Consider the following 21,701-nt stretch of genomic DNA (forward strand, 5'->3'; position numbering starts at 1 on the left):
TGCATGCAACATACATATATACTACATGCAACATGCATACTACATATATACTACGTGCATGCAACATACATACATACTACATATATACTACATGCATACTACTTATATACCACATATATACAGTACTACATGCATGCAACATACATACTACATATATACCGCATGCATGCAACATGCATACTACATATATACTACATGCATGCAACATACATATATACTACATATATACTACATGCAACATGCATACTACATACACTCACTGGCCACTTTATTAGGTACACCATGCTAGTAACGGGTTGGACCCCCTTTTGCCTTCAGAACTGCCTCAATTCTTCGTGGCAGAGATTCAACAAGGTGCTGGAAGCATTCCTCAGAGATTTTGGACCATATTGACATGATGGCATCACACAGTTGGCGCAGATTTGTCGGCTGCACATCCCTGATGCGAATCTCCCGTTCCACCACATCCCAAAGATGCTCTATTGGATTGAGATCTGGTGACTGAGGAGGCCATTTGAGTACAGTAAACTCATTGTCATGTTCAAGAAACCAATCTGAGATGATTCGAGCTTTATGACATGGCGCATTATCCTGCTGAAAGTAGCCATCAGATGTTGGGTACATTGTGTTCATAAAGGGATGGACATGGTCAGCAACAATACTCAGGTAGGCTGTGGCGTTGCAACGATGCTCAATTGGTACCAAGGGGCCCAAAGAGTGCCCAGAAAAAATTCCCCACACCATGACACCACCACCACCAGCCTGAACCGTTGATACAAGGCAGGATGGATCCATGCTTTCATGTTGTTTACGCCAAATTCTGACCCTACCATCCGAATGTCGCAGCAGAAATCGAGACTCATCAGACCAGGCAACGTTTTTCCAATCTTCTACTGTCCAATTTCGATGAGCTTGTGCAAATTGTAGCCTCAGTTTCCTGTTCTTAGCTGAGAGGAGTGGTACCCAGTGTGGTCTTCTGCTGCTGTAGCCCATCTGCCTCAAAGTTCGACGCACTGTGCGTTCAGAGATGCTCTTCTGCCTACCTTGGTTGTAACGGGTGGCAATTTGAGTCACTGTTGCCTTTCTATCAGCTCGAACCAGTCTGCCCATTCTCCTCTGACCTCTGGCATCAACATGGCATTTCCGGCCACAGAACTGCCGCTCACTGGATTTTTTTTCTTTTTCGGACCATTCTCTGTAAACCCTAGAGATGGTTGTGCGTGAAAATCCCAGTAGATCAGCAGTTTCTGAAATACTCAGACCAGCCCTTCTGGCACCAACAATCATGCCACGTTCAAAGGCACTCAAATCACCTTTCTTCCCCATACTGATGCTCGGTTTGAACTGCAGGAGATTGTCTTGACCATGTCTACATGCCTAAATGCACTGAGTTGCCGCCATGTGATTGGCTGATTAGAAATTAAGTCTTAACACACAGTTGGACAGGTGTACCTAATAAAGTGGCCAGTGAGTGTATATACAACATACATACTACATATATACCACATGCATGCAACATGCATACTACATATATACCACATATACACTCACTGGCCACTTTATTAGGTACACCTGTCCAACTGTGTGTTAAGACTTAATTTCTAATCAGCCAATCACATGGCGGCAACTCAGTGCATTTAGGCATGTAGACATGGTCAAGACAATCTCCTGCAGTTCAAACCGAGCATCAGTATGGGGAAGAAAGGTGATTTGAGTGCCTTTGAACGTGGCATGATTGTTGGTGCCAGAAGGGCTGGTCTGAGTATTTCAGAAACTGCTGATCTACTGGGATTTTCACGCACAACCATCTCTAGGGTTTACAGAGAATGGTCCGAAAAAGAAAAAAAATCCAGTGAGCGGCAGTTCTGTGGCCGGAAATGCCTTGTTGATGCCAGAGGTCAGAGGAGAATGGGCAGACTGGTTCGAGCTGATAGAAAGGCAACAGTGACTCAAATTGCCACCCGTTACAACCAAGGTAGGCAGAAGAGCATCTCTGAACGCACAGTGCGTCGAACTTTGAGGCAGATGGGCTACAGCAGCAGAAGACCACACCGGGTACCACTCCTCTCAGCTAAGAACAGGAAAATGAGGCTACAATTTGCACAAGCTCATCGAAATTGGACAGTAGAAGATTGGAAAAACGTTGCCTGGTCTGATGAGTCTCGATTTCTGCTGCGACATTCGGATGGTAGGGTCAGAATTTGGCGTAAACAACATGAAAGCATGGATCCATCCTGCCTTGTATCAACGGTTCAGGCTGGTGGTGGTGGTGTCATGGTGTGGGGAATTTTTTCTTGGCACTCTTTGGGACCCTTGGTACCAATTGAGCATCGTTGCAACGCCACAGCCTACCTGAGTATTGTTGCTGACCATGTCCATCCCTTTATGACCACAATGTACCCAACATCTGATGGCTACTTTCAGCAGGATAATGCGCCATGTCATAAAGCTCGAATCATCTCAGATTGGTTTCTTGAACATGACAATGAGTTTACTGTACTCAAATGGCCTCCTCAGTCACCAGATCTCAATCCAATAGAGCATCTTTGGGATGTGGTGGAACGGGAGATTCGCATCAGGGATGTGCAGCCGACAAATCTGCGCCAACTGTGTGATGCCATCATGTCAATATGGTCCAAAATCTCTGAGGAATGCTTCCAGCACCTTGTTGAATCTCTGCCACGAAGAATTGAGGCAGTTCTGAAGGCAAAAGGGGGTCCAACCCGTTACTAGCATGGTGTACCTAATAAAGTGGCCTGTGAGTGTATACTACATGCATGCAACATACATATATACTACATATACTACATGCAACATGCATACCACATATATACTACATATATACTACATGCATGCAACATACATACTGTAGGGATTCGACTCGCTTAGGTGCAGCGGGAGACAAACATGAGGCACGTTCCTTTAAAAGTTCACAGGGTTTATTACTCCATAAACCATAGACAGCACATAAACAGTCCTTAGCTGGGCTGTGTTCCCTCAGGTCCTGTGCACACAGGCCAGGGCAATGTCCAGAGCAGCGCTCTATCTGCAGCCGCAGACACAGGAAGGCTTCTCCTTCTTTGGAACCTAGATCACTTTCTGCAGTGTCCCACCTGGACACATGGAAGTCTGTCCACACTCTGACAGACTCCCTCAGTCTCCCTCACATGTGCGAAACACCTTAATTACATAGCCCTGTAACCACACCCATAGGTGAGGTATGGATCACATGAGCTGGTCACATGGTCAGGACTTCACCACAGGTCCTGAACATACACATATCTTCAGGCAAAACAGAGTACAGTCCGCACCCAGTGCACTAAATGACATCTTTAGTGCTCATGTACACTATAGGCAAAATACTCCGGGTTGCATTCCAGGGAGCATCCCTCCATGTGACATATCTCCCATTAACCACGCGATCACCTGTCACACCACATATCCCCCTCCTCTGCCTAAAGCCGTGGGGCTTGGCACTTTCTATTACTTGGCCAGAGATCCTTCTCGGTCGTCTCTGCCAGTCAAATCGTCTATCAAAGTCACGCCCTGCTAGTGAACCCTTCAGTAGGCGTCCATTATCTGACTCTGTCTTGTTCTTTGATAAATATGGGCCCATGTCAGACCACCCGCATCCCCGGTGGTCAGTATGGTGTTGCGACTCCCTTGCCCCCATACCGCTTGTCTGGACTGACTCTTTGTCATCACTTCTTCTACAGGGTCTCCCGCCTAGGTCACTCAGCTCTGAGCTAACTGAGGCATCACTACTTCCTCTTCCATCAGGCCACCTATTGTCCTCTCTCTGATGGCCATTTCTCCTAAGGTCTATAAGGTCCCGAGAGCAGCCCTTCCATTTATCTCTATGTACTCTCTTTTCTAAAGCTTGAGGACTTCTAGTCTTAAGTGAACCTCTTTGCCTTTCTATACCGCGAGTTGAAGGAGGCAGCCATCTTCTTTCCATTTCCTCCCGCTCTCTACTGATCTGCTTCCTCTCAAGTCTTAGCTGCTCTACTTCTTTCATGTATGACACGAGATACTCCAGGAGCATCCGGATATTCCCAAGGCTCTCCATGGACCCGACAACGAGGAATGGAACCATCCCATCTTCACCCTTGTCCTGAGCTTCGTCATCAGCCGGAATCCTCACTCTCATCACGCCAGACCTGTTCACCATGTCCTGCATCACTTTCCCAAACCTTCCGATGACTTTCCTCACCAGACCTCCAGGCACTTGAATGATGTCTTCTGCAATGCCCTGCTGACTTTGAACTTTCCTCACACACTCTAGACATCAAGCGGCTTCTTTTTTTTCCAACAGGATCATCTGCCTTGTGCAGAGGCATTGTAGATGCATATCCCTCAGGATAGTAACCCGCTTCCTTGTGACTTCCTTCGATGACAGTATGACCAGCTGCTTCGTCTCTGGTGCCCAGATCACACTACATGCTTCTATAGCCTTCCTAAAGGCCTCATGCACACCTTCCTCAGCACAGGCTTCCTGCATGTCTTCTGGTACATCAATTACAAGCTTGAAGGTCGTGGACTTGCTCTCATCCTGGACAGATGGCTCTGGGTTCCCTACGGACACTTCCCTCAAGATATCTGTCACGATTGGATGACTGTCTTGTGCAGCCCTTGGCTCACCAACGTCCTGAGATTTACAGTCTTCAGGACCCTTTTCCAAGATGGGCTTTGGCAGTTCTGCCTTGCTCTCAGTCGGGCACGGCCGCTGTACGTCTTCGCCCATCCACTTCTCCTGCAGAAGACCTTTTACTACTCCACTGAGTTCTTGCAGAACTTTATCTCGCTCCTCTGCCAGGTAGCGACGCTGATCCTCTCTCCTGAGAATCTCCTGTTGATGCTTCTCTTGGGCCTCTCTGAGCACCTCCATATCTTCCAACAGGGTCTTGTTCATGGTTTTACACGCTGACAGGTGACCTCTGAGCTCAGAGACTTCATTCTCCAGCTCATCCACTCTGTGCTCAGCTGCTTGCCTTAGGACTCTTTCCCGTTCGACATGTTCTGTTACAGCCTCCTTTATCAGCTGTATCTCACGATCTTGTTCTCTTTTGGCCAGCACGTGTCTCACCACTACCTCTTTAATTATATCGTCAAAGGGTACCACTGGGTCAGTCACACCAGTCGAGTGAACCCTCCAGTTACCGTCCAGCACCAATGTGTCTAGTCCGGTCATCTCATCTCCCAGCCCACCATCTGTCTTATCACGAGACGTCAGGTCTGTAAGTTGGGCAGATGTCCTTCTTCTGGTCAGTTCTACCTCTGACCTGTCCATGTCAGGAGCTCCACAGTCGAAGCATCTCCATCGTCTGACCGAACGTCATCAAACAAAACAAAGTCCCGGCCCCTCTCCCAGGCATAGACTAAGTCCCGTGGTATCCCTCCACCTTGGCACTCACCACCCTTGATCCCCTCAAACACTACTCTGTCTACTGAGTAGTCCACCGTGACCCCGTGTTTACAGCGAACCCTGACGTTTTTCTCGGTCAGAGAGAAAACGAGAGGAGTTCCTGTCAGAGTCACCTGACTCTCTGAGTCCAGCCGACCAAAGGCTCCTTCCCGGTGCAGCATCACTGTACACATCTGTGGCCCATCATTACTACCCGGAAAGGATATTCCACATTCTGAAAAAGACCTGCACATACACTGCGGTACTCCAGACATATCTACTGAGTCACCCAGTGCTGTCACTTCTTCAAACTTGGCCACTTTCTGGACCACCACCCTGCTTTGGGTTGCCGCCCCCTCCCGGGACTCCACCCCTTTTTGGGTTACCACCCCAATTTGGGCCACCGCCCCCATTTGTGACTCCACCCCTTTTTGGGCTACCACCCCGATTTGGGCCACCACCCCCTTTTGGGACTCCACCCATTTTCGGTCTACTACCCCGATTTGGGCCACCGCCCCCTTTTGGGACTCCACCCCTATTCAGGCTACCACCCCGATTTGGGCCACCGCCCCCTTTTGGGATCTCCCCATGTCTGTCCTGCAGAATCTCTTAGGCCACAGTTCACACAGTACAGTTTTTTTTTTTCTTCAGGCTGGTACTGGCCCTTTAAGCACGACACCACACCACTTCTTTCTGGCACTGCCTCAGCTCCTGCCGTCGCTCACAAGCAGCTGCTGGTGTCTCTGCAGCTCCTGCTGCGTCGTCTTCGTGGACGCGCCGATCCACCGGAAGCCACTTGTCACCCTCAAAGATAAAAAAAAAAAAACCACAAAAGCGCGCCCATAGGGCCTTACCAGTGCAGGTATAATGGGTATAATGACATAATACAGGGTACTCACCCTTTATAGTTGTGTAAAGCCACAACTACTGTATCCGCTTAGACATATGTAATAAAGCTGCAGCAGGATGGTGTAGACAGACAGCGTCTGCTACCAATGCTCAAAGAGGAAAAACACCAGGTCCCTGTGCTGCGAGACCTTCGTGATGCCCTCACCACAGCAAGCACTTAAAGGTTTTTTTTTTTTTTTTTTTTTGCAGAGAAACGAGGAAAAGGAAAAAAAAACACAAGCACAGTCTCTCACTGACTCTGGTCAGTGCAACACGGATTCCTGTCCATTACCTGCTGGTGTCAGCCACACAGGTTCTCGGGTACCTCTTCTCCTCATAGGCATCCCACAAATCTCCATACAGTCATTTCCTCTGACCTCGGTCAGTATTACTCACGATTTTCCATACCGTCTGTGCTCCTGGGAATCGCTGCCCGCACTCTGTCACCAATTGTAAGGATGTGACTCGCTCAGGTGCAGCGGGAGACAAACATGATCCACGTTCCTTTAAAAGTTCACAGAGTTTATTACTCCATAAACCATAGACAGCACATAAACAGTCCTTAGCTGGGCTGTGTTCCCTCAGGTCCTGTGCACGCAGGCCAGGGCAATGTCCAGAGCAGCGCTCTATCTGCAGCCGCAGACACAGGAAGGCTTCTCCTTCCTTGGAACCCAGATCACTTTCTGTAGTGTCCCACCTGGACACATGGAAGTCTGTCCACACTCTGACAGACTCCCTCAGTCTCCCTCACATGTGCGAAACACCTTAATTACATAGCCCTGTAACCACACCCATAGGTGAGGTATGGATCACATGAGCTGGTCACATGGTCAGGACTTCACCACAGGTCCTGAACATACACATATCTTCAGGCAAAACGGAGTACAGTCAGCACTAGAGTTGAGCGACTTTTGGTTTTTTAGGGTCGCGTTTCGTTTCGTGAAACCCGACTTTTCCAAAAGTCGGGTCGAGCAAGATCGTCCGATTATAGGGAAAAGTCGGGGTCGTCCCGAAACACGAAACCCAATGTAAGTCAATGGGGAATAAAAGTCGGCAGTGAGAGGAGGACAGGAAACACACCTACAGTGCCCATTTGAATGCCAAAAGCATCAATTCTTCTTACTTAAGCTTGTCAACATTAATTAACTTCATAATACAAGTTACGCACTGAAAAATGGGGGTTATTTGGCTACAGACTGTGGGGGGGAGGGCTGGCTCCAGGTTTTCATGTGCCCTGGGCGAAAGAGCGCCCCTTTAACACATACCACAACTCATCATGCTCCGATACGGCAGAGAAATAGCGGTATAGTACAATGAAAAATACCTCACTTTTTACATCTCATGACGAGGCCCATCTATTTCTCCATACAGAATCATTGGTCCCATATAATGTTTGAAACAGTATATGATGAGCTCCACATAATGCTACAGTATATGTTGGTCCCCATGAATGAAGCTCTACTGTCTTATGGGCCCAAATAATGCTCCAAACATAATGGGCCCCATTTCTAATGCTCTAGTGTATAATGGGCCCTGTAAATGCTGCTCCAGTGTCTGATGTCCACCTTTGGAATGTTCCAGTGTATGGTGGGCCCCATCTATCATTCTCAGACGGTGTTAGGCCCAGTATGGATTGCACGTGATTGCACAAAGGTTAGAAAGGGTACCGTATCCCCGGATAACATGTATGGATAGCGTACACATTCAAAATATATGTCTCAGGAGGCAGGCTCAGACGGTGTTAGGCCCAGTATGGATTGCACGTGATTGCACAAAGGTTAGAAAGGGTACCGTATCCCCGGATAACATGTATGGATAGCGTACACATTCAACATATATGTCTCAGGAGGCAGGCTCAGACGGTGTTAGGCCCAGTATGGATTGCACGTGATTGCACAAAGGGTAGAAAGGGTACCGTATCCCCGGATAACATGTATGGATAGCGTACACATTCAAAATATATGTCTCAGGAGGCAGGCTCAGACGGTGTTAGGCCCAGTATGGATTGCACGTGATTGCACAAAGGTTAGAAAGGGTACCGTATCCCCAGATAACATGTATGGATAGCGTACACATTCAAAATATATGTCTCAGGAGGCAGGCTCAGACGGTGTTAGGCCCAGTATGGATTGCACGTGATTGCACAAAGGTTAGAAAGGGTACCGTATCCCCAGATAACATGTATGGATAGCGTACACATTCAAAATATATGTCTATACATCAGGAGGCAGGCTCAGACGGTGTTAGGCCCAGTATGGATTGCACGTGATTGCACAAAGGTTAGAAAGGGTACCGTATCCCCAGATAACATGTATGGATAGCGTACACATTCAAAATATATGTCTCAGGAGGCAGGCTCAGACGGTGTTAGGCCCAGTATGGATTGCACGAGATTGCACAAAGGTTAGAAAGGGTACCGTATCCCCGGATAACATGTATGGATAGCGTACACATTCAAAATATATGTCTCAGGAGGCAGGCTCAGACGGTGTTAGGCCCAGTATGGATTGCACGTGATTGCACAAAGGTTAGAAAGGGTACCGTATCCCTGGATAACATGTATGGATAGCGTACACATTCAAAATATATGTCTATACATCAGGATGCAGGCTCAGACAGTGTCAGGCACAGTATGGATTTGACGGCCCAGATTACACAGCGGAGGAGCAGGGAGAGGTAAAGATTGCAAATGCTGGGGCCCTGCCCAAGCAAGGGGGGCCCACTCGTGGGCGTCGGTACTGGCACTGGGCCCCTCATAGTACAGCGGTGTGTCTGACGGCGGGTGTGCACCACCACCGTCAGAGACACTTGATTGCACTATGAGGGACCCTGTGCCAGTGCCCACACCCAAGAGTCGGCCTACCCACCTGTCCAGGGCAACGGCACTCGCACGGTGTCGTGCGCTAGGTGGTGACCCCGGCCATGGGGGGGAGGCAGCACAGTTAGGGAGTTTTAGAAAGTGGCATATGTTGATGTTGGACATTCAGCTGATGCAAAAGGCGAAATAGGTGAAGTACCAGGAAGAGGTGGACCAAAGCAAGCCATTTTTCTGTCACCCTATGTGTCATCAGGGGAAGGTGGGACAAAATCCTTGGAAACCCATGCGTGGTTCATTTTAATGAAGGTTAGATCATCCACATTTTGGGTTGACAGATGGGTCCTTTTTTCTGTCAGGATTGATCCAGCTGCACTGAAGACTCTTTCCGATAGCACACTTGCAGCTGGGCAAGCGAGCTCCTGTAAGGCATATTGGGCCAATTCAGGCCAGGTGTCCAGTTTAGCGGCCCAATAGTCAAAGGGGAATGACCTGTGTGGGAGAACATCGATATGGGAGGAAAAGTAGTTTGTAACCATAGTTGACAACTGCTGTCTCCTGTCACTTTCCATCGATGCAGTATTACCAGTTGTGTGAGCGGTATTTGAAAAATCAGTCCACAACATTGTCATGAAACCCCTGTCTCCAACGCCACTTCTGCTGTGTGCACCACGAACACCTCTGCCAAGCTGCCCCCGGCCCGTACGTCTCGTGTGAGAACCATCACCGCTGCTGTGTGCTGGGAATGCCTCAAGCAACCGATTTACCAGAGTTGCTTGTTTATTAGCCAATATTAGGTCAAGGTTCTCCTGTGGCATGATGGCATGTTTTGTAATTTGCCTTTATAGCGTGGATCCAGGATGCTGGCCAACCAGTAGTCGTCATCGTTCATCATTTTGGCAATGCGGGGGTCCCTTTTTAGGATCCGCAAGGCATAATCTGACATGTGGGCCAATGTTCCCGGTGTCAATGATGCACTGCGAGTGCTGGGTGGAGCTGCACTTTCTGGCAAATCCACATCCCTCCAGTCACGCACAAACCCTGTACCAGACCTTGCCACGCCAACATTTTCACTTGCCCCACGAGATGCATCCTCCTCCCCTAAGTAATCATCCCCATCATCATCCTCCTCCTCCTCTTCTTCCTCCACCTCATCCAGGAGAGGTCCCTGAGCAGACAATGGCTGAATGTCATCAAGGATTCCCTCCTCCTCTTCCTCCTCATCAACATTGGCTGCAGACGCCTGCTCCTTAAGGTGCGTCAAAGTTTGCATGAGCAGACGCATAAGTGGGATGCTCATGCTTAGGATGGCGTCGTCTGCGCTTACCAGCCGTGTGCATTCCTCAAAACACTGAAGGACTTTACAAAGGTCTTTCAGCTTCGACCACTGCACACCTGTCAACTCCATGTCTGCTCTCAAAGTGCCTGGTCGTGTATCCTCCCACAAATGCATTATGGCCTGCCTCTGCTCGAACAGCCGCTCCACCATGTGCAGGGTGGAGTTCCACCTTGTTGCAATGTCGATAATGAGGCGGTGGTTGGGAAGGTGGAGCAATCGCTGCAGCTTCTGCATACGAACGGAGTGTACAGGCGACCGGCGGATGTGCGCGCACAGTCTTCGCACCTTCTGGAGCAGGGTTGTTAACTCCGGATAATTTTTGAGGAAGCACTGCACCACCAGGTTCAAGGTGTGAGCCAAGCAAGGTATGTGGCTGAGTTTTGAAAGGGCTATGGCTGCCACAAAATTACGGCCGTTATCACTAACTACCTTGCCTGCCTCAAGATGTACACTGCCCAGCCATGACTCAGTTTGTCGCTTCAAGTACTCGGCCAGCACCTCGGCGGTGTGTCTGTCGCCCAAACACATCATCTGCAACACAGCCTGCTGACGCTTTCCACTAGCTGCTCGATAGGGGGACACATCGTGTGCAACAGTGGCAACTGCAGATGGAGTGCTCGTACGACTGCGCTCTGTGGACGAGCTTTCGTTTCTGGAGGAGGAGGGTCGAACGCCTACAGCCAACTGTTTCCTATACCGTGGGCTAGGCAGCACTGTCCCACTACCGCTGTCCCCTGTGGACCCTGCATCCACCACATTAACCCAGTGCGCAGTGATGGACACGTAATGGCCCTGGCCATGCCAACTGGACCATGCATCAGTTGTGAGGTGCACCTTTCCGCTCACTGACTGCTTGAGTGCATGGACAATGCGGTCTTTCACATGATGGTGGAGGGCTGGGATGGCTTTGCGAGAGAAGTGGCGACTGGGTAGGTCATAGCGTGGTACTGCATAGGCCATGAGTTCGCGGAAAGCTGTGCTTTCCACCAACCGAAAGGGCATCATCTCAAACGAGATTAGTTTGGCAATGTGGGCGTTCAAACCCAGTGTACGCGGATGAGAGACTGAGTACTTTCTTGACCTACTCATAGTGTCTGGGAGGGTGAGCTGGACTTGAGAGCTGCATATGGTGGAAGTAGCGGTGGACAGGGCGGACTGAGAGAGGGTTGATGATGGTGATGGGGTTGGTGTTCTTTCTGATGGCCTAGAATCAGTCTTTCGTTGATATAACAGTGGGATTCCCTGACTGCTGTGGTCTTGCAACCACACCTCAACATTTGCTGCTGTGCTAACCGGTGGGCTTACAGTGGGGGAAACAATGTAGCGTTGCTGACTACCTTCGTTGTGATCAGTTGCACATGTGGCACTTGAGGTTTGGTGTTGTGTCCACGCTTGCAAGTGCATGCTGGTTAAATGTCTAAGCATGCAACTGGTATTCAAATTTTTCAGATTTTTCCCTTGGCTAAAGGTCTTTGCGCACTTCTTACAGATAACCTTGGCCTGATCATGAGGATTTTGTTCAAAAAAGTGCCACACTGCACTCTTCCTACTTTGGCAGACATTTTGCGGCCTAGCACGCTGTGATCTTTTGACCCTCTGGACAAGCTGTCCAGCAACTCTTTTGATGTTTGGAACCTGTCTTTGGAGTGCTCCGGGCCTGCCAGATAACAGCTGTTGCGATGTCGATGTCTGCTGTGGATGCTCCTCATCTGAGCTATTGGAAGCAGCACCCTCTTCCCCCAATGGATGCCAATCTGGGTCAACAACTGGGTCATCCATCACCTCCTCTTCTATGTCATGTGCACCTTCCTCTGTGTCACCGTGTATGGTGGTATAGTGTGCGGGAAGGGGCACCTGAGTCTCATCAGGGTCAGAATCTGGCTCTGTACACTGCGAGGACAATGTAGTGCTCTGAGTGAATGTACCAGCAGAATCATCCATCAGCGGCTGTGCCTCAGTGCACTCCATGTCAGATTCATCTTGGCCTGGGTAATTCACCATTTGACTTGATAATCCAGGCATGGTATGTGAAAACAGCTCCATGGAGTAATCAGTAGTATGGCCTGCGTCATCCTTCAATCTTGGTTGGGGTGAAGGACACAAGGAAAGGTGTGGTTCATGAACATGAGCCTCCAATGACGACTCAGTGCTTTTACTTTTTACAACTGAAGAAGAGGAGGCGATAGAGCTGGAGGCTGAGTCAGCAATGTAAGACAAAACTTTTTCCTGATGCTCTGGCTTTAAAAGCGGTTTGCCAACTCCTAGAAAACTAAGCGTTCGAGGCCTTATGTAGCCAGACGATGACGCAGGGTCAGCACCTCCTGCATTCGGTCCTATTTTGCTCTTGCCAATACCATCAGATCCACCACCAACACCATCATTACCAGCTGCCAACCACCGCCCAATTCCACGGCCTCTTCCACCAGCCTTCCTCATTTTTGGTAGAAATGTAGACAAAATCCAACAAACTATATAGTAATGTAAAACAAGGTACAAGGTGTCTATAGGACAGGGGAGATTTTGAATTTCTGCAGACACTTGTGGACACTGGACACTTTTGGATTGTGTGAGGCCCACTGATATCTGAGCGCTATGTGACAGGCTCGATGGCACAGCTGTGACCAAAGTGACTAGAGGATAAGGGAGATTTTGAATCTCTGCACACACTTTTGGACACTGGATGGACACTTTTGGATTGTGTGAGGCCCACTGATATCTGAGCGCTATGTGACAGGCTCGATGGCACAGCTGTGACCAAAGTGACTAGAGGATAAGGGAGATTTTGAATCTCTGCACACACTTTTGGACACTGGACACTTTTGGATTGTGTGAGGCCCAATGAATATCTGAGCGCTATGTGACAGGCTCGATGGCACAGCTGCTGTGACCAAAGTGACTAGAGGATAAGGGAGATTTTGAATCTCTGCACACACTTTTGGACACTGGACACTTTTGGATTGTGTGAGGCCCACTGATATCTGAGCGCTATGTGACAGGCTCGATGGCACAGCTGTGACCAAAGTGACTAGAGGATAAGGGAGATTTTGAATCTCTGCACACACTTTTGGACACTGGACACTTTTGGATTGTGTGAGGCCCAATGAATATCTGAGCGCTATGTGACAGGCTCGATGGCACAGCTGTGACAAAAGTGACTAGAGGATAAGGGAGATTTTGAATCTCTGCACACACTTTTGGACACTGGATGGACACTTTTGGATTGTGTGAGGCCCACTGATATCTGAGCGCTATGTGACAGGCTCGATGGCACAGCTGTGACCAAAGTGACTAGAGGATAAGGGAGATTTTGAATCTCTGCACACACTTTTGGACACTGGATGGACACTTTTGGATTGTGTGAGGCCCACTGATATCTGAGCGCTATGTGACAGGCTCGATGGCACAGCTGTGACCAAAGTGACTAGAGGATAAGGGAGATTTTGAATCTCTGCACACACTTTTGGACACTGGATGGACACTTTTGGATTGTGTGAGGCCCACTGATATCTGAGCGCTATGTGACAGGCTCGATGGCACAGCTGTGACCAAAGTGACTAGAGGATAAGGGAGATTTTGAATCTCTGCACACACTTTTGGACACTGGATGGACACTTTTGGATTGTGTGAGGCCCAATGAATATCTGAGCGCTATGTGACAGGCTCGATGGCACAGCTGTGACAAAAGTGACTAGAGGATAAGGGAGATTTGATTGCTTTTAAAAAAGCAGTTTGCGGAGCAGTGGGTAAACAGCAATGCAGGAATGTCAGGAAGCCTTAGAAGGCAGCCCAACAACCAACACCACTGATACACCACTATATAGCCTCCCCTTGCACTGCACACACAGTGACTGGTGTGTTGTGCAGGCCAAATCGCTAGCAGCAGAAGCAGTTTTTTTGTCTTCTTCCCTGCCTAACGCTCTCCCTACAGAATCAGCAGCAACCTCTCCCTATACTAAGATCGGCAGAAGTAAGATGGCGGTCGGCGTGCACGCCCTTTTATACCCCCTGTGACGCCCACCAAAGCAAGCCAATCACTTGCATGCCCTTCTGAAAGATGGTGGTGACCCGTGCCTATGTCATCACGTTGCCCACAGTGTCCGTGGATCCTGATTGGCTGAAAAAGAGCGCAAAACAAACTTTTGAAACGCGACTTTGGCGCGCAAGTCGCCGTCCTCGTGGCCGACCTCATCCTAGGGTCGGGTTTCGTTTCATGAAACCCGACTTTGCCAAAAGTCGGCGACTTTTGAAATTGTTCGACCCGTTTCGCTCAACTCTAGTCAGCACCCAGTGCACTAAATGACATCTTTAGTGCTCATGTACACTATAGGCAAAATACTCCGGGTTGCATCGCAGGGAGCATCCCTCCATGTGACATATCTCCCATTAACCACGCGATCACCTGTCACACCACAATATATACAACATATATACTACATGCATGCAACATGCATACTACATATATACCACATATATACTACATGCATGCAACATACATATATACTAAATGCATGCAACATGCATACTACATATATACTACATGCATGCAACATGCATACTACATATATACCACATGCATGCAACATGCATACTACATATACTGTATACTACATGCATGCAACATATATATATACTACATACATATAGACATACAGTACATATAACATAGAGTACATACTCACCATCACTTGTCACTTTGTTCCCCGAAGCCAGTGTCATCTGTGGAATAAATATTAAAATAACAAACCACCAATATACTTACCCCTGATCCGCAGAAGTCCACGAGTGTCCCACGACGATCTTGCGTGGAGAACAGCAGCATCAGCTGATGCTACCGTTCTCTACGGGTTCCAGGAATCCAATGACGGGAGGTAGGTATCATTCCGCACTGTATTCCTCCGCCACTGTAAAAAAAAGTCCCTAGTCTCACTTTATGGCAATGCAGTGTGAGAAATTTCCCACGCAGCTTTTGCCATAAAGTGAGACAAGGGCTTTTTTTTTACAGTGGCGGAGGAATACAGTGCGGAAGGATACCTACTTCCCATCATTGGATTCCTTGAGCCCGTAGAGAACGGTAGCATCAGCTGATGCTGCTGTTCTCCACGCAAGATCATTGTGGGACACTCGTGGACTTCTGCGGATCAGGGGTAAGTATATTGGTGGTTTGTTGTTTTAATATTTATTCCACAGATGACAATGGCTTCGGGGTACAAAGTGACAAGTGATGGTGAGTATGTACTCTATGTTATATGTACTGTATGTCTATATGTATGTATTGTATGAATGTATTGTATGTAGTATATATGTATGTTGCATGCATGTAGTATATACAGTATGTAGTATGCATGTTGCATGCATGTGGTATATATGTAGTATGTATGTTGCATGCATGTAGTATATATGTAGTATATATGTAGTATGCATGTTGCATGCATGTGGTATATATGTAGTATGTATGTTGCATGTAGTATATATGTAGTATATATGTATGTTGCATGCATGTAGTATATATGTGGTATATATGTAGTATGCATGTTGTATGCATGTAGTATATATGTTGTATATATGTATGTTGCATGCATGTAGTATAAATGTTGTATATATGTATGTTGCATGCATGTGGTATATATGTAGTATGCATGTAGTATATATGTGGTATATATGTAGTATGTATGTTGCATGCATGTAGTATATATGTAGTATGCATGTTGCATGCTTGTAGTATATATAGTATATATGTAGTATGTATGTTGCATGTAGTATATATGTAGTATATATGTATGTTGCATGCATGTAGTATATATGTGGTATATATGTAGTATGCATGTTGCATGCATGTAGTATATATGTTGTATATATGTATGTTGCATGCATGTGGTATATATGTAGTATGTATGTAGTATGTATGTTGCATGCATGTAGTATATATGTAGTATGTTGCATGTAGTATATATGTAGTATATATGTATGTTGCATGCATGTAGTATATATGTAGTATGCATGTTGCTTGTAGTATATATGTTGTATATATGTATGTTGCATGCATGTAGTATATATGTATGTTGCATGCATGTGGTATATATGTAGTATGCATGTAGTATATACAGTATGTAGTATGCATGTTGCATGCATGTAGTATATATGTGGTATATATGTAGTATGCATGTTGCATGCATGTGATATATATGTAGTATGTATGTTGCATGCATGTAGTATATATGTAGTATGCATGTTGCATGTAGTATATATGTTGCACGCATGTAGTATATATGTAGTATGCATGTTGCATGTAGTATATATGTAGTATACATGTTGCATGCATGTAGTATATATGTAGTATGTATGTAGCATGTATGTAGTATGTACGTAGTATGTTGTATGTATTTTTTTTTTTAAGCATTCAACACATTAGCCGGATGATGTGTCAATCACTGTCATGGTAGCAGGCATCGCCCGATGGGACTTGCAGTCCCATCGGACAATGCCTGCACAGACCCCCGCAGCCTGCACAGACCCCCGGACAGTCGGCACAGACCACCGGCAGGCCGGCACAGCCCCCCGGCAGGCCGGTACAGACCCCCGGGCAGTTGGCACAGACCCCCCGGAAGGCCCGAACTGAGGGCGCATCATGATGCGCACAGACCGCGCATCATGATGCACACAGACCACGCATCATGACGACGTCATTTCGGCAGCCAATCAGAGCCACAACAGTGGCTCATTGCATTATGGGATGTTCCGATTCCGATATTGAAAAAATATCGGTACTCGGTATCGGAATTCCGATACAGCAAATATCGGCCGATACCCGATATTTGCAGTACCGGAATGCTCAACACTAGACATGACCCTACGCATTTTTGAGCCAGACCAATGAGAATAGAATTGAATAAGTTTATAGGATATAAAATTTTGCAAATAAAAATACCTTTAATGTAAATACAAGCGGGCACGTGGTGACAAAGAGAGAGCACACGCTCACATAGTAAAATAATGATATTAATAAGATTTATAGACTATAATATTGCTAATGGATCAACAACCCAGAAGAAATAGCTCAAATAATGCAATAATCTGTCTAACACCAAGAAATTAATCTCAGGCCAGGTAATCTATGAAGTGCAGATGTGCCAAAATAACATAGGCATATACTGTACAGTATCTTAATGAGACTTTTTCAACCTTTAAAGTGAGGGGGTAATTGCACTGTACAGATTGATAAGTATTAATATATAAAAAGTGATGTAAGTGATTGCACAAGCCCCTATTACACTTATTGCACAGACCCTTCATAGAAATATATAGTGTAAACCATGTGGATCATACACTGCTGGATCATATACCTATTAGATCATATATAGGAGCAACCTCATTTTTAATACATTATATTACTCTCAGTATTTACTATAACAGCGTTAGTCACATGGAGTCTGGAGTCATCACAATATCAGTTGCAGGATCAGATAATTCACTTTTTGAATACTTCTTATAGCACTTCACTGCCAGCAGTGGCTGTGAAGTCAGTACCCTCTGATGTACAGATGGTCTCTCTCAAACCTGTAATGGCCCTTCCTGATAAATTATTGGGAAAGATGGACCAGTTTAGGCTGTTCACGGAAAGTGGTAGGTTTTTTTTACCCTGTGTCACCGGTCATCAGGGGATGAGTTCCAGCAGGTAGGAATAATCCGGTCCCTACTGCGAGGGGGTTCTCAGACTTGGACTATTTCCTTGTTCCCACAAGCTCCAGAACGGTCTTCTGTTAATGTCTTTTTTGACAGTTTAGATCTGATCTATGAAGAATTTGACAGGATCAGATCACCGAGGCCAAGATCATGAACCTGGTACGGGGGATCTCACAGTTGAGAACTACTGCACCGGGTTCCGGCAGTGGTACTTGAAGTTCTGTGGAACGATGCAGCTCTCAGACACCAATTTCACAAAAGCCTTTCTGAAACTCTTAAGGAATGGTTCTTCATGACGCCTCTTGTTTTCTGGCGGCAGCCATGACCCAGGCCATTTGATTTTACCGCAAGATCTGTGAGAGACATGAACAGCAGGCTGCGCATTATACTTCTCATGGTGAAGCCATTGGAAGTTAGTGTTGCTAGTCTTTGTGTTGTGGAGAAAAACTTAGACAATAACTATATTTCACTGAACAGTTGTCATTTACCCACTTGGCTCATCAATGTCCCAAAGAGTCAATTTATACGAGCACATAGAAACTGTTCAAGAAAACAAGACTTCCTAGTTGAAACAACTACAATAATGGATAAATTTAAGGGGAAATGGTATAAAGAAGATTTCCTTTTTGATGAAAGAGAAAAAATAAATAATATTCCTAGGGATAACTTACTCAAAGACAAACATAACAGTGATTCACAATATGATATGAATGATGACTTCCCAATCATAACCCAATATAGTGCAAATACTCATATTTTGAGAAAAATTTTAAAAAATTACTGGGGGATTTTACGGGAAGATAAGACCATAGGGGATCCATTACCAATGGAGCCAAAATTCATTTATGGAAAGGCAAGAAATTTAGGGATTTTGGTGGTACCAACAGTACCTATAGCCAATCCAAGAAAACTACCCCAACTCTGTCCCTTTGGTCAGAGCTATTACCCATGTTATGGTTGCATGATTTGCAAAACATTAAAAACAGAAAAACAGTTCATCATATCCAACGGAAATGAAACACTTAAAAATCCGGGATTTTATTACGTGTAATACACCAGGGGTCATCTATTCATTGAGATGCCCCTGTGATAAACTATATATAGGATGCACAAAGCGTCCATTATGAGCAAGGGTGAATGAGCACCTTAGGAATATAAATAAAAAATTCCTAGGACATCCCTTTTCTAAACACTATTGCGAATATCATGGGGGATCTCCTATGGGAACTACAATCACAGGTCTCCAAGTTGTGCGCAAAAGTTGGAGAAAAGGAGACTATATTAATCAAATGTCCCGCATGGAGAGTGAGTGGATTTTCAATATGGACAGTCTTGCACCTAAAGCTGGAGTCACACATAGTGACTTACCAGCGATCCCGACAATGATATCAACGTGTCAGGATCGCTGGTAAGTCGCTATATGATTGCTGGTGAGCTGTCACACAGACTGCTTCACCAGCGATCAGCACGCCGACGCCGAGGTGAGGAGCGAGCCCGGGAGCAGCGGACAAGTGTGCCTGCTGTTCCAGTCCTCCACCAGCAGAGGGCGCGCCTGCATCCCCAGCCTCTCCTGGCGGCGTCCTGCTGCCTCCTGGTCCCCAGCGTGCAGCAGCGGCAAACTTAAGGTACACACTCCGCGGGCTCCTGGTCCCCAGCGTGAGGCGGCTGCAGCGGCACCTGTAACTCGCTGGTAACCAACGTACACATCGGGTATCCAAGGGACGCACGTTCCTTGGATACCCGATGTGTACGTTAGTTACCAGCTGATCGCTAGTCTCCCGCCTGTCACACACAGCGATGCGTGCTGGCCAGCGGGAGATCAGCGATGAAAAAAATGTCCAGAGGTTTCTTGCAGCGATCAGTGATACCGGCAGGGGGGCCGGTCGCTGATCGCTGTCACACACAGCGATCTCGCTGGTGAGATCGCTGTTGTGTCACAAAACTTGTGACTCAGCAGCGATCTCGCTAGCGAGATCGCTAGGTGTGACGGGGCCCTAAGGATTTAAACTGTGAGGTTGAATTATTTGTATTTAATTAAGAGCTTCACCAGAAGGTATTTAAGGTGACCAATTCCTCCATTGGACCATCCCTGTTGAAGGAAACCGTTTTTTTTCCGAAACTAGTAGGAGAAGAATTGGTCCACTGCGTTCCCTGCAACCTACCACGTGACCGGTGACGTCACGAAGGTCCTGTTGGCTCACCTCACGCCACAGTTTCACATCGTGTTCGTTACACACAGGCGCGCCACTGGAAAAAGGGAGCGAGGAGTGTCTGTCACTGGCCGGGACAGCACTCCTGAAGAGTCGCAGTATTAACCCAGGTTTTACTGGCAAATACCATTTGATCTGACTTCATATCAAGGCATACAGCGCTCACTACTTTACTGGTCCTTTGGAGTCCAGACATCTACTCCGATTACACCTTAAGGTAACAACTACCTAATTAAGAGCAATCCAATTTATTTGTGTGCATATTATAGTGTATTACAAGCTGAAGGGGTTCATTATTAAGCACAAATTTTAATTATTTATTTATATTTTATTGATCACATTGGTGGTGTGTGTTCCTCTCTCTTTTTTCTAAAGTTACTAGCGCCACCTATAGTTTATATAAAATATTGGACTCGATCTGAACTGTGGTCTCTCTGGACATTTCCTCAAGAATTGACCAACTTTTCCTCAGGCAAGCAAATCATCAAGAGAATATCTGAGTCTGAGTGATGGCCGTGGAGGTCACCCAGGCTTCCAGGTACCTTTTCCTTCATCTCATAAAGTACTGATAAATATGGTGTTATCCTTCAAGAACTAGGTGTTATCAACATTAGCGTTCATTGAATGTGGGTCTGCTGCCAACTTTATTTATTCGGGACTAATTCTTTAGTTAAGATTTGGAACAGTTAGTTTAGAAAGATCCATTCAAATCTTTACCATTGACAAGAAATCACTAGCCTGGAATCTGGTCAAGAGGGTAACGGTGGATTTCACACTTCTAAGATGGAGCACTCCACGCTGAATTCATCTTCTGTTTTGTTTTAGAAATTTACCTGCTGGGTTGGTGCTGGGGTTTCTATGGTTGCAAATTCATAATCCTGCTGCTGACTGGAGTCAGAAGGAGAATGTTAAATGCAATGCCAATCGTTACAAGAAATGTTTAATGTCTACAAATATGCTTCGCTGGTCTGCTTGGTCTGTCGGGGTACTTGAAGGTCTTCATAGATGTGTTCTCGGAAAAAGAGGTGGAGATACTACCTCCCTATTGTCCTTATGATTGTGCTATTAATCTTGTCCAAAATGCCAAATTACCTACAGCCCACCTTTAGAATTTGTCTGGGCCTGAATGGACCGACATGAAAGAATATGTTAATAAGTTTATGGAAAGGTCATATTCGTTCTTTCTCCTCCCCTGTAGCTGACAGATTTTTTCTTTGTAAAAAAGATAGCTGGGAGTCTCCGTCCTTGCCTTGTTTTCTTAGTACTAAACAAAATCATGGTTAAAAATAATAATCCACTTGCACTCATTCCCAACTTACATAATCAGCCTCCGGGGGGCCAGGTAGTTTTCTAAACTTGATCTTA

General features: G+C 46.5%; 1 long non-coding RNA gene across 5 annotated transcripts in view; it reads right to left on the reverse strand.

The window, feature by feature from the left end:
* Positions 1–21,701, reverse strand: part of LOC141096282 (uncharacterized) — a 352,604-nt gene that overhangs the window by 72,671 nt on the left and 258,232 nt on the right. For 4 of the 5 annotated variants that reach the window (XR_012233629.1, XR_012233643.1, XR_012233652.1 and 1 more), the window contains one exon: positions 17,396–18,479. The exons of the other annotated variant lie outside the window; for it this stretch is intronic. This is a non-coding gene — a long non-coding RNA (uncharacterized lncRNA). Of the gene's footprint in view, positions 1–17,395; positions 18,480–21,701 lie in introns of those variants that run through there. 5 annotated transcript variants of the gene reach the window in all.

Source organism: Dendrobates tinctorius, unplaced genomic scaffold (genome assembly GCF_039654945.1).
Source record: "Dendrobates tinctorius isolate UK_male_01 unplaced genomic scaffold, ASM3965494v1 ptg000009l, whole genome shotgun sequence".
Lineage (NCBI taxonomy): Eukaryota > Metazoa > Chordata > Amphibia > Anura > Dendrobatidae > Dendrobates > Dendrobates tinctorius.